Source organism: Lycium ferocissimum, chromosome 5 (assembly GCF_029784015.1).
Source record: "Lycium ferocissimum isolate CSIRO_LF1 chromosome 5, AGI_CSIRO_Lferr_CH_V1, whole genome shotgun sequence".
NCBI classification, from domain to species: domain Eukaryota; kingdom Viridiplantae; phylum Streptophyta; class Magnoliopsida; order Solanales; family Solanaceae; genus Lycium; species Lycium ferocissimum.
The window spans coordinates 15,590,257-15,603,283 of record NC_081346.1 but is presented as its reverse complement, the minus strand read 5'-3'; the positions used below and the strand labels follow the sequence as shown (position 1 = coordinate 15,603,283).

General features: G+C 37.1%; 1 long non-coding RNA gene across 1 annotated transcript in view; it reads left to right on the top strand.

Annotated features, from left to right (window-relative positions):
* LOC132056205 (uncharacterized) overlaps positions 1-2,744 on the top strand; it is a 23,507-nt gene extending 20,763 nt beyond the window's left edge. Inside the window, exons 3-4 of the long non-coding RNA XR_009414743.1 lie at positions 1,911-1,998; positions 2,128-2,744. This is a non-coding gene — a long non-coding RNA (uncharacterized LOC132056205). The remainder of the gene's footprint in view (positions 1-1,910; positions 1,999-2,127) is intronic.
* The last annotated feature ends 10,283 nt before the right edge of the window (positions 2,745-13,027 follow it).

Below are 13,027 nucleotides of genomic sequence, written 5' to 3'. Positions count from 1 at the left end.
TCCCCAATTTTGATGACAAACGTATAGATAATGATCCCCACCGAGAACCCGGATACCACTTGTTCCCCACGCTGCTCTGAGACCATCATTTTGAATGCGCAACGTGTTAGCAACAAAATACACCGAGAAACGATTCACCAGTAAAGATTATTTTAAAGGGTCTTTTCAATCATAACACATGTCAATTTTCCAGTGCTTCCCTCTCGATTTTAGCCCATTCATTTCATCACTATATAGTATCTCTCATTATCTTCTCCCTTTTGGCATCATCAGAGAAATATAAGGCACAACCAATAGGATACCAGTTACACTAACACCGAGTCACTAGAGTAGGATATCAAAACAAAAAGGGCAAGTGAGAGCAAGCTAGCAAAAAGGTGCAATAACATAGTAATCACAAGATAGATAATAGTTTAAACAGTACAATCATATGTTAAACGAACTACTATTGTACCATAAGGAGGAGATAGGGTGTTACACCTCGTACTTCGTGTATCATTGTCGTTGTAAGCTAGCTAATTGTAACACCATACCTTTACGTTTATATGCATCATATGTAATCGATGTGAACTCGGAGGAATTAAGTCACTCATAAGGGAAAAGATGGTAAGATGGTGTCAAAAATATTTCATAAGGATTTGAGGTTAAACGAATTGAAGAAAATAAGTTTTGTCGAAATTCAGAATGTTGGTTTATCGAAGAAAATGACTTTACGGACCGTATTTTAGAAATACCTGATGTGTTTGATAAATTTTGTTTTTGAAACCATTATATATTGTTTTAACATGCTAAATGTTTACTTTTAAGTGAAAACCTTCTTGACAAAAAGAGAGAGATAAATATGATTTTTTATTCCATATTGTATACTTTTATTGACTAAGTAATGAAATTTATTTACATAGTATTTTAACTAGTAATACGCGTTGGTACTACCCAGCAAGGTATTTGTAAATTTATTTCCTACCTAACTAGTTAGCATGAATTGTAGTATATTCTAGGAGCAACCTTAAAAAGGAAGGGTTGCACGTTACCCACGTTTTGGATATATTTTCTTACACATCATCACCCCCACCCTATATTCAATTCATAGCCCTAGCTTAAGTTAGTGGTAGACATTAGTTTACTTCATTCCTGAGAATTCCAATACATTCCAAACCAAATCCATTAGATAGAAATCATAGTATAATTTCTTGAAGAAACTCACCAATTTAGTTAAGTAAATGCCAACCGATATAGTGCTAACCTCCATGTATACATAGGTAGCAATCTGATTCTTGCATCAATTCTCAGAACGTACACCCAACTATATATGCACATATGAGCTCTTTTACATGCTCAAATGATACATATAGGAGGATCATTTTATGTTGTACTTGAGTACTCAAATCTTCGCATAATTCTTTCAGCCCGGAAAGAGATTAGTATTTTTGGAGTCGCATGAAACGCGCGGGACTACCGTTAGCTAGGGAATCACCCAAGGTATGTAGGGCTCACTTTTCTTCATTTTTGGCATTATCTACGTAAGCTTGATGAAATCGTGGTATCGGTTCTTAATAACTCCATTCTTAGGTATGCATACGGTTCCTTGTTCATTCTATCATGTTGGTAAAATGTTAAGTCACAAGTAAATTCATAAGTCGTATGTTAGGAGTTTCCTAAAGTGAACTGTGAATGAGTCAAGATACTCCTTGGGTGAGTCGCATACTTGCATCTATTACTTACTGTACTGCCATAGCGGCCTACGACGTTATATACGTGATACATACTATACATATGAGATTTGCCATAGAGACTGGTATGCTATATACATGATATTTCCCACACAGGTATACGATGTTATATCTATATATATATGTGTGTGTGTGTGTGTGTGTGTGTGTGTGTGTGTGTGTGTGTGTGTGTGTGTGTAGATGATATTGCCATAAGGGCCTACGGCGTTATATACGCAGTCATCTTGCAAAGTTGTGCATTCACGGTAGTTGGTCAGTGTTAGATCAGGTGGTATCCCTACTTTCATTTGAGTTGTTCCTTACTGTTCATTTCAGTTACTACTTATGCCTTATATATTCAGTACATCTTTCGTACTGACGACCCTTCTGGGCTCTGCGTTGTGTTTCATGCCTGTAGGTACGGACCGACAGAGTGGTCCGACTCCTCCTCAGTAGGTGTGAATCAGCTGGGTCAGAGTTGCGCTCCTTTCTTTTTGGAGCAGCGGTCTTGAAGGTTTAGGTTTATGTATGTGAGCTATACTTTTTGGGTATGACGAGGGCCTTGTCCCATCGTGTGGTCTTGTATATATATACTTTTAGAGGCTTGCAGACTGTTGTCTAGTCACATGTCAGTTTGTTTGTTCAGTTGATTTGTATAATAATGTATCGACTCTTCTTTTGATGGCCTTGTTGACTGCTGTCCATATTGTATATAGTTGTTGATGGAAGTTCCGCTACTCGTGGAATACTTTGTTCCTTCTTGTAGTTGGTTGTATGATATTCTTATCGTCACATAGCTCATTTCTAAAGTTCAGATGCCACAGTGGTACGCTCAGGTCCTCGGGTGCTGGGTGCTAGCCACATCCCCGGTTTTGGGATGTGACAAACTTGGTATCAGAGAAGGTCTATCCTAGGGAGTCTGCAAGCCGTATCTAGTAGAGTCTTGGTTATGGGTGTATTGTGCACCACACCTATAAACAGGAGGCTACAAGATATTTAGGAAAAAATTCCTTTCTTCTTGATCTAGATTGTGCGATAGGGCTGAGTCATAAGTGTTCACTTCTAACCTTTATTTTATTTATATTCTCAGCAATGGCTAATACTACGTGATGACAAGCGGCTATACAATTTATACAGAGATTAGATGATGAGGCGGGAAGAGGCATCAGTTAGGGCATTTTAGCCAAGATGGTCAATGTAAATAGGACCGACTGGTCCCGAAAACTTGATGATGCTCTTTGGGCCTACAGAATAGCATTCAAAAAGCCCATTGAAACTTATCCTTATAGGCTGGTGTTTGGTAAGGTGTGCCATCTGCTAGTCGAACTTGAACACAAGGCCATGTAGGCATTGAAGAAGCTGAATATAGATTGGGAGGAGGCAACCTAGCTTAGGTTATTTCATTTAGCGAATGAGATGGATGAAATGCGGTACCAAGCATATCGAGAGTGCAGCCTTGTACAAGGAGAGGATAAAGCACTACCATGATAAAAAGGTCCTCAAGCGGGGCTTTCAGAAAGGTGATGATGTCCTTCTGTACAACTCAAGGCTGAAGCTTTTACCGAGCAAATTAAATCCAGATGGTCCGAGCCTTTCCAAGTGATAAGTGTTTCACCCAATGGCGCAATTCCATTGAAGTTCGTAGATAGAACTCGGACCTTTAAGTTGAATGGCCAAAGGGTGAAGCATTACCATTGGTACATTGATGGAGACAGGATCATTGGTAGGCACTGTTTGAAGCATGGCTACATTCCTGAACCGGAGTAAAACGGTAATACCGTCGTGCCGCGATGTTAGATCAAGCGCTGTTTAGGAGGCAACCCAAGGTTTTAAGGTTTTGTGTTTTTTTTTTTTTTTCATTTTTTTGTTGTTTTAGTAGTTTTTGTGCTGCTTGATGTTTGCTTGTGTGTTTAGGACTACAATGTGCAGAAAAAGAGAGTAACAAGGAGTGAAACCAGGGGAAATGCAAAAATTTGACCGTAAAAAGTATAGCCCATACAACGCTGGGGAAATTATGGGCCGTACTTAATTGTACGGACTGTATTTTTGCATCGTACCTCGAAGGGTAAGAAAAGAAGGTCACTATTCTTGGCAATCTAGGTACGGGATAAATGTACGAGTCGTACGCAATTTTACGTTTTGACATTCGGCCCGTACAAAATTCATACCACATCATTAAATTGACAATAGGTATGTCCCTAAAAATACTCTCGTACTTCCAAGTACAGGCCGTACTTTTATCGAATTCAAGGAAAGGTTTAAATACCTTTCTTGACTTTCTCTCTCCCATTCCAACTCAAATTAAAACCCATCTCCTAACTTTACTCCCATAACCGAACCCCATTAACCTTCTAACTCTGATAATTCTCATAAATTCCTCTCATTCCCATCATCTATTCACTATACACAAAAGCCCTATGTTGAAATCTGTTGAAAGCAAGTGTAGGAAAAGACTTTCAAGTTGTTCATAGTTGATTCTTCCATTCATCACTCATAGGTATGTTGATGTTCTACTTATGTGTACTTTACCCATAATGGTAGTGTAATGTCTTGGAATTAATAATGACCATGTGGGATCTAAATTAGGGTTGCAATGGTTGAAATTTTCATGTTAAATTTTGGTTGAGGGGAGGGATTGGTATGTATGTTGTATATAGGACTCATGGGGGCGAATATATCGAAACATCCACTGAGTCAGAGGGTATTTCAATGGATGACTTTGATTGTGAAGTCCGAAATTGTTATGCCCGCCAAGTGCTCGATGAAAAGGCAATGAGAAAAAAATTTGATAAAACGAGAGAAGTCTGAGTAACCCGAGCTCTTACAACCCATAATTGAATAATGCAAATGGCTAAATATGTATTTGGTGATGTTATGCAATGCCTTGACATGATTTGTGGGAAGCAGTCAAGTACGCTTTAGGGTACGACTCGTACAATATACTACACGTCATTCCTTGCATCGTACTTGGAACAATAAATCAAGAAAATCTTAGTTCTTAGGGTACAGCAGAAAATACAGGCCGTACTTAATTGTATGGACCGTACATTTTGCCTATACCTCGAGACCAGCTTAATCCACATTTTGTTTATGAGGTTTGGTAAAAAGTACGGATGGTACATTTTTGTACGGGCCGTACCTTACACCAGACTTTTTGGTCAAAATTTGTACGACGGGATGTACGGGACGTACATAATTGTACGGCTCGTATTTAATATGCACAGCCTGCATAACAGTATAAAAGCCAAAATTCAAGAAAATAACATAATAGCTATTTTCTTGCTTTCCGAACACTTTCTTATGACTGACAGTGTCCCTCAACAAGTATCCCGCCAAAGAATATTGTCCGGAGGGTTAGTGGGTCCCAACCAACAGAACGGAGCAGGGTCGAGGTAGGGGAACTATAAGGATAAGGTTTCGTGACATCCCCTCCAACCATGAGGTGGAGGATGTTATTGTTCGGCCCTTAAAAAGAACGAGGACTGTTGTACCTCGCCTAATATCACCATCATATGATTCCTTCCAATCTGAAGAGGAGGAACCTTCTGCCGCACCAAGTTCTAGTGATGAGGGGTCTGAACAAGGAAACGTGTCACCTACTAATGCCCCTGCAGACTCAGACCCGGACAGTTCAGAAGAGCGTAGATTAGCCGAAGTGCGAAAGAAGACTCTATCAGAAAATGTCCAGCGATTTTCAATAGATTGGGTCAAAGAGAGGTTTGAATAAGGATTAGATGGGACAAAAAAGGGGGAAATCCATTACGAAGCATATAGAAGGAGAGGCACATTAGCTTTCGTGGTCTAGCGGATCACCCTCGTATCATGGAGACGCTACAACACTATAAACTTGAGGTTTTCAACACAACCCTGGGTGAATATTGTGCCATCCTTGTTCATGAGTTTTATGCATCGTACAGCGCTGCTATAAAGAAGAATCAACAACCGGGCCAGAAATTAGAGGCAGTTCCTGACTTAGAACAGGTGGAGGTCCAAAAAGTCAAAGTTAACATCTCCGGTAAAGTAGTCAACAAATATTACTTTGGGGATGAGTATGTTGCACCACCAAATACATCCGAGTTTCAATACAAATGCGATAGAAGAACATCGAGGGCCATGAAAGAGTGGGTGGCCTCGGTAATAGCTCGGGCTAACTAGCCTTAGCTAAGAATGAAGGAAAAAAATCTTTAAAAGAACTCTGACACTCGAGGCAAAATTCTGGTGGAATGTAGGCCTGTGCACAAATCGGTTCAACCCGAATTTTCAAACCGATTCGAAACAATTCGGATAATTCAATTTGGATAATACAATTCGATTTCAATTTACAAATGCAATTGTAAAATAGTACGATTTAACCGTTCGGATATGGTTGACCTCAATTATCAATCAAACCGACCCGAACAAACCGAATTTATATGCCACTAATGACTAATATGACTATGACTAATACTCTAATAGTCTAACTATACATATACTTAATACTTAATAGTGAAGTAATAATTATTTAACTGCAGAAGTGGTGCAAATGAATGTCTGCATGCACACCTTGCACTGGATATTCATGGCCTTCTTGTTGGCCTCAAGTTGACTTTCCTTTTGGTCTTTCATTTTTTCAGCGTTCTTCTCACAAGCCATCTTTGCCTTTTGGCCATTGCCTCCACCCATGGCTTTGTTTGATCAAAGTTTGTTCTTTGATCTTAGCCTCTACAAATTATAATTTTTTTTTTTTTTGGTTTTTGTTTTTTGTTTTTTTGAGGATGCAAACTGAGTTATTATGTTTGTCTGCTTGCAAGTTGCAGGATGCTGGATTATTAATTTGGCATATATAATGTGGTGTTGGCGGATTTGTATGCTTGTACAAGTTGTCAAGCTCTTGTTTTGCTATTTATATGCTATTATGCTTGCAAGTTTATGATTTTTTCCTAGTTGATGTCTTGGTTATAAGGCTGCAAATTTAGGATCTCATTATTTTTGGTTATGTTTACTCTACAATTGAAATGAAAATAGTTGCTTGTTTAAATTTCGAACAAATCGATTTGTGTAACCGAACCAAAATAATAAAAACGAATCGAATTGAACCTAGAATGGATCGAGTTTGTTTGAGAATTTGAGAAAATCGAAATTCAAATTTTCAACTCGATGATGGCCAAAACCGAACCGAACCGATTCGTGCACAGGCCTAGTGGAATGTAGTAAGGTACAGACTGGTTTTGACCCAAAATGATAATCACCTCACACCGGATCATGTCGTGGCAGTTGCAGCGCTTATGTCTCATTATCCGTTGAATTTTGGGGAGATGATCACTATCGAGATCCAGGAGAGGGCGCCATAGAAGGCCTCATCATTGTTAATCCTATGCCTCATCACTGCATTATGTCGGCAAGCGGGTGTGTAGCGTATTCCTCATCGGGATCACTGTATAAAAGCCTCCCATGTGTATGATATCAGGAATAGGAAAGAGGAGGACCGTCCTAAAAATATGGGAATAGAAGCTGATGTTACAGAGTTGCCGGAAGGGCAAGCGGAGAGTCAGGCTAGGTCGGATTTAGGGGCCAGAGGTAAGGCTTCCACAAATGCACCTCCTATATTTGTGCCCCTAGTTGTTGATCTTACGGTTCACTTTTATGCGGGTGCATAAAAGCTACTAAGAGGTTGTTGGTGCTCTAAATGGATTTTAGTATTTTTAGAGTCGTCACCTAATTTATTTAAGAGAAATTAGGAAAATCGGGTTAAAAGGGTTTATCAAACAAGAGAAAAATCCTTTTTAGACCAGAGTTAGAGGTAAGGGTTCTAGTGATCCCCCTAGGGAAGGTTTTAAGCACCCCAGTATTAAGAATCCATAGAATACGGTTGACCTGCGAACTTCAATGTGTGATTAATATAATTATTTGCTTAAGGGTGTTTACTTTATCGCAAAATGTCATTCTTTGTCATATATTCAAAATTTCGGCAAAATGTCCCCTTGGAAAAGGAGTTTTTGGTTTTAAAAATTCGTATAAGTGTTCAACTCACTTCATTTTTGGACCAAGATACACTTGAGATTTCTCCTAAATAGAGTTACCACTATTTTGGTCCTAATGATATTAGTTTAGTTCTTATAGGTTTTAATTACATATATATAAGAAAGTATGGAGTATATCTCCCATTTTTTATAGGAGAAGTATATAATAAGAAATTAAAGGTTTTATTTGTCCATTTTAATTCATTGAAGCTCAATTGGGTCAAGTCATATCCAAACCAAAGCCATCTTGTCTCAAAATCAGTCCAAGTATATGTCCACTTGTTTTTATCCCTTTAAGTTGGGCTTTTGGCCCAAGAATACCTTTGTTTCTCTGAAAATTTATCCAATTCCGAAAAAAGAGTCCAAATTACTTGATAAAATTCTGAGTTTTCAATTCTGATTCATTATTCTAAGTCTAACAATCTTAACTTTTTCGCAAATGAATTCTAAGTCATTTTGAGGTTCAGTTTAGTCCATTCTAACGTGTAGCCCAAAAGGCAAAACAACTTTATATTTTAACTGTGAAAAAAGTTCACTAACGAGCTTAAGGCCCAAATTTATAACTTAGTTCCATTTTTAGATTGTTTAGCATTATCCGAACATCTAAACCAATTTTATACTTCAAGAAAAACAATTAAGTACTAATTTCATGCATAAGTTCGGATTAGCCAAGTTTGAAAATTGTTTGGGCGACATTCCTAATAATACCAGAGTTTTTCCTAAGTTCTAACATTCATAGTGGTTTCCATATTCACATATGTCTTTTACAAAAACATTTACGTCATATGAAATGAGTGAAAGAAGAGAAGTTAGGCTGGTGGGCCTACCTAAACCCACCAGTTACCTATTTTTACCCATAGGTGGGCCGTCAACATATTTTCTTCCCTTAGTTTCCATCAGATGAATAGGAACTGAGCCTCAGGCCCAATCAGTTTTGAACAGAAAAGTAGTGGCCCAAGCAGCCCACGATGTTTCTCATGCAACAAGAAAGAGGAGGAGAAAATGGTGAATTCAAGCTTAGAGGATATCATGATCTTAAACACATACATAAGATGGATTTAACATAACCGCAGGCACATATGTACTGATTTATACTTAGTTTAATTCACATGACACAAAAGGCCCAATCCAGATTATAAATGCAAAGGAATTTAAACAAGGCTAATCATGAAAGGCAGAAGGCCCAAATTCAAATCAGACGACCACAAAAGAGGAAAAAGGCCCAAGATACAAAGCAGACAAAGAAGGGAAATCTATATGGTATAGAGAACATTAAGCCTTATTTATATTTAGTAGCTATATTTTGCCTAAATTACATCTCATAGTTAAATCTTGTATGTCAATTACACAAGATAATTAGTATAGTAGAATTATATTGTATTTAATATTTAAAACTATTTTCTCTCTATTCTCTCACAATCTCCTCCCATTTTCCTCCATCACCTCTCTCTCCAAGCCGTCTTCTTTTTTGCTTCAACAACCACCACCACCGGGGGTACTCTGACAGCACTCACACGCCTCCTCTACTGCCGCTTCTTCTCTCTCCACTGCCGCTTGCAACCATGGATATCTCCGGCGAGTTCCACCACTGTCGTTGTTCTCTCTCTATCTTTAAATCTCTTTGTTTTTCTAGAGAGAGAAAGCTCCAAAGTTACATTAATGGCTTCAAAGCTTCAAAATCTGCCGGAGCTATGCTCAGATCTAGTTTCGTTCATAGCTGCCGCCGCCGTCGTCACCTCCTCATCATCAACAACAGATCTGAGCTTTATTGTTTTCCTAGAGAGGGAAAGCTTTTTTTTTTTTGTATCTACGTCGTTGCTGCCTCTGGTCATTTTCCAGTGGCGGCTCAGATCTGAGCTTTTTATTTTTTTTAATTTCAAATTGGAGTGTATACATATAGTGTATACAGTGTTTTATCGCATGTATTTCGAAGGAGATCTTTTTGTATACAAAATGAATACAGTAAATTTGAAGTGTATACAAATGAATACAGTGAATTTTATTTCTTGTATTCAGTATTTGAGTGTATTCGTTAATTTTTTTGGGAAAATTCAACTCAGTTGTGCAAGCTTTGAATACAATTTTTTTTTTTTTTTTTTTTTGTATTTATATTGTTTGAAACCACTGATTTTCAAATACAATAAAGTGAATACAATGTAAAAGTAGCTATAAAATACAATTGAGTTGAATACAATTGACGTGAATACAAATGAGTTGAATACATATGACTTGAATACACTGAAAAGAATTTTTGAAATTTTTTTATTCGCTGTATTCATGAATACATGAATACAGCTAAGCCGTTTTATGAATACAGCGAGCCATTTTTTGAATACATCGGGAAAACAGTAGCCATGCCATGTAAATATTGAAACTGTAGTTATGGCAAAATTTAAACCCCCAAAATGTAGTCATTTATGTAAAATTCCCAAAACTAAACTATACATGTATTTTTGAACATATGGGCCCAATTCTGGTCATAACAAGGGATATACCTGATGAGTGACCATAAACACAGGTTTTTAGATATATTTTGCTTTTTATTTATTATATTTTAATTGTATTTGAGCTATAAATTATATTGATTTGTGCTTAATTTTAAAATTTTAATGTGTGGGAGTAAAGTGGTGTGAAGACGGAGAGGTTTGAAGTAAATTGAGCAGATAATTGTTGAAGTTGTAAAAGAAGAAAAATGACTACTAAATAAATAAGACACTGCACATGAGAATGAAGGCAACTCTAAATGTTGTCTACGTGGCACAACAAGCAATTAAGGGACTAATGATTGGTAACTATGACCTAATGATTAGTGCACAAAGGAAGGAAATTAAAGATGGAATTAGCTACATCACCTGGCATGTGGTGATTGAAGACGGAAGAGGCAGCAAAAGAATGGGTTTATTTTAGACCTGATATAAAAACATCAGAAACTCGTTTTTAGGGACTTTAGACCTATAAGGAATTGGAGGCGCGTAGAAGAGGATTTGACAGCCGTATTCATTACTTTTCATCACAATTTGATTCAATACTGAAGTTTGGATCAATCGTCGGTTGTAATGTTTTCTACTTCTATATTCTTTTATTCTATTATGGAGTAGTTTCTTATGGGGTTTTGACAGACATGATGTATTAATTGACGTTTTTAGATTCGATTCTTGTTTTATTACTTTAATTCGTTAATAGGATTTTGAATTGAAATGCCGAGTTATCTACTATTTTATTTAATCGAAAGAGGAATAGTTTGGTGAATATCTTTTCATTATTTTGCTTGGTTTTAATTGGTGATTCTTCTAAGTAATCGAAAGAGCTTTTTGAATTATTGGTTGAACCAAAAGAGAAAAATATTCGAGAGACGTTTTCCTTTAGACTAAACCCTTAATGTTTTCTTGCATATGTTCACTGGCTTTTCATCGGGTCTTGAACTCATGGATAGTAGTTTTATTTGATTATTGAGATATTTTTTTGATGCTTTAATCGGAAGAGAAAGTGTTTTATAAATTATCTTAATATAAATCTAATTTAGCTCATGGTTGAATGATTTTATTGAGTAATCGGAAGAGACTCTTGAATAATTAATCTTGGGTTATAAGCTGATGATATTCATGATAAGTCGTACAAGATCTATATCTATCCATAATTTTTGAACATTCTCAGGGCTTGCATTAGTTTAATTTGTGAAATCTGTATAAATAATCGAAAGATGTTTATTAGATTCTAAAGTAAACTAATTACTTATTGAATTCAAGAGACTCAATAAAATTTAGAGGAGAATGATAAAACGAATTGAAGCTAATTGCTAAAATCTTGCATATGTCTTGTCTACTGCCCTTACTTCTCATATTAATAGTAACCTTTGCTTTCGTTGTCAATTGTCTTTAATTACGTTGTAGTCGATAATCGTGGTTTATAACCACAACAAACTCAAGTTTTTATTTCCTGAATAAGACCGAGCAAGGATCCGTTTGAGTAATTATTTATACCAATCCCTGTGGAGACGATCTTAAACTATACTATCTTTGACTAGTGAAGCGCTTAATTCACCATGAAGCGCTTAATTCACCACTTGCATTTAAGTAAAACATCTATGTAAATTCACGGAAAACCTATTTCTATCTACTTAGCATATCTGGACAGCATTTAGAAAGGACATAGAGGTAGCTTAAGAAACATGACACTAGTGGTATACATGATATTCAGAACCTAGAGGCTAACAAGAAACAATTACACATAGAGACAATCATCCTTATTTGATCCTTAAGCCATTTCAAGTGGATCACATGATTACAAGGACACAGCAGGCATGGACCTTACATACAAAGCTAGCAGACAAATGGAATACAAGTATGGCTAGGTTCATACTAATCTTTAAAAGGAAAGCGGTGCATTCCACGTTCATGTAGAGTGTTTGAAATAAAACGTACATGAATCATTGAGAGGAAGAAGCGGGGGAGGGGCCACATTAAGCATAAATAGATCAGTCCATTATAGCCTAACTTAGGACCTCAGAACAACCACACCAAAGTTTAAACATTGTTTCTAATCCTTTACCACATGCAAGGTTCCCTTAGCAGGCTTACAAGACACAGAAAAGAACTATCATGGGTAAATTTTAAAGAGTCTAATGTCATGAAGTGTCACGATCCAAATCGGAGGGCCGCGACTGACACCCAAGACCCTACTTGGCTGAGTGCCATACTACCATTCTATCCATGAGTCACAACTTTTTGTGAAACTTTAATTTATGAAATGATGCTTCCGTCAAGTAAAACAGGACAAACTTTTCAATAAAACTTTTTCGTCAAATCAGGGACTTCTTCCTTATCGTTAATTCGAAGAAAACCTTTAGTCACAATAAAATCTTAAAAAACAAAGCATAAAAATACATCGACCTACATGTTCGCTTTACACAACGATCGACATCTCGACGCACTATCCACAGAACACTGTCTGCAAAAGTTTGTAACATACGCAAGATACCATAACATATATACAAAATGCATTCCTTCGCCTTGCTTGCAGCCCCTTCGGGCATAATGGCAAAATGGCCCCTTCGGGCATCATAATCATCGTATACCAGCTGATCAGGTGGTTTGCATATATAACGCCTTAGCCCTTTTCCCCTTCCCCATGAAATGATGTCGTACATGTATGTAAATATGCAAATGAATGAAAATATTTGGAAACCATCAAAAGACTCCCTTCGGAGCAACTTTAATTCAAAACGGGAACTTCTTCCCTTTTTAAAAAAATGGGAACTTCTTCCCCTTTTCATTTGTCTCCTTCGAGACTCAAAAATCAAATGTGAAATGCATGGTAATA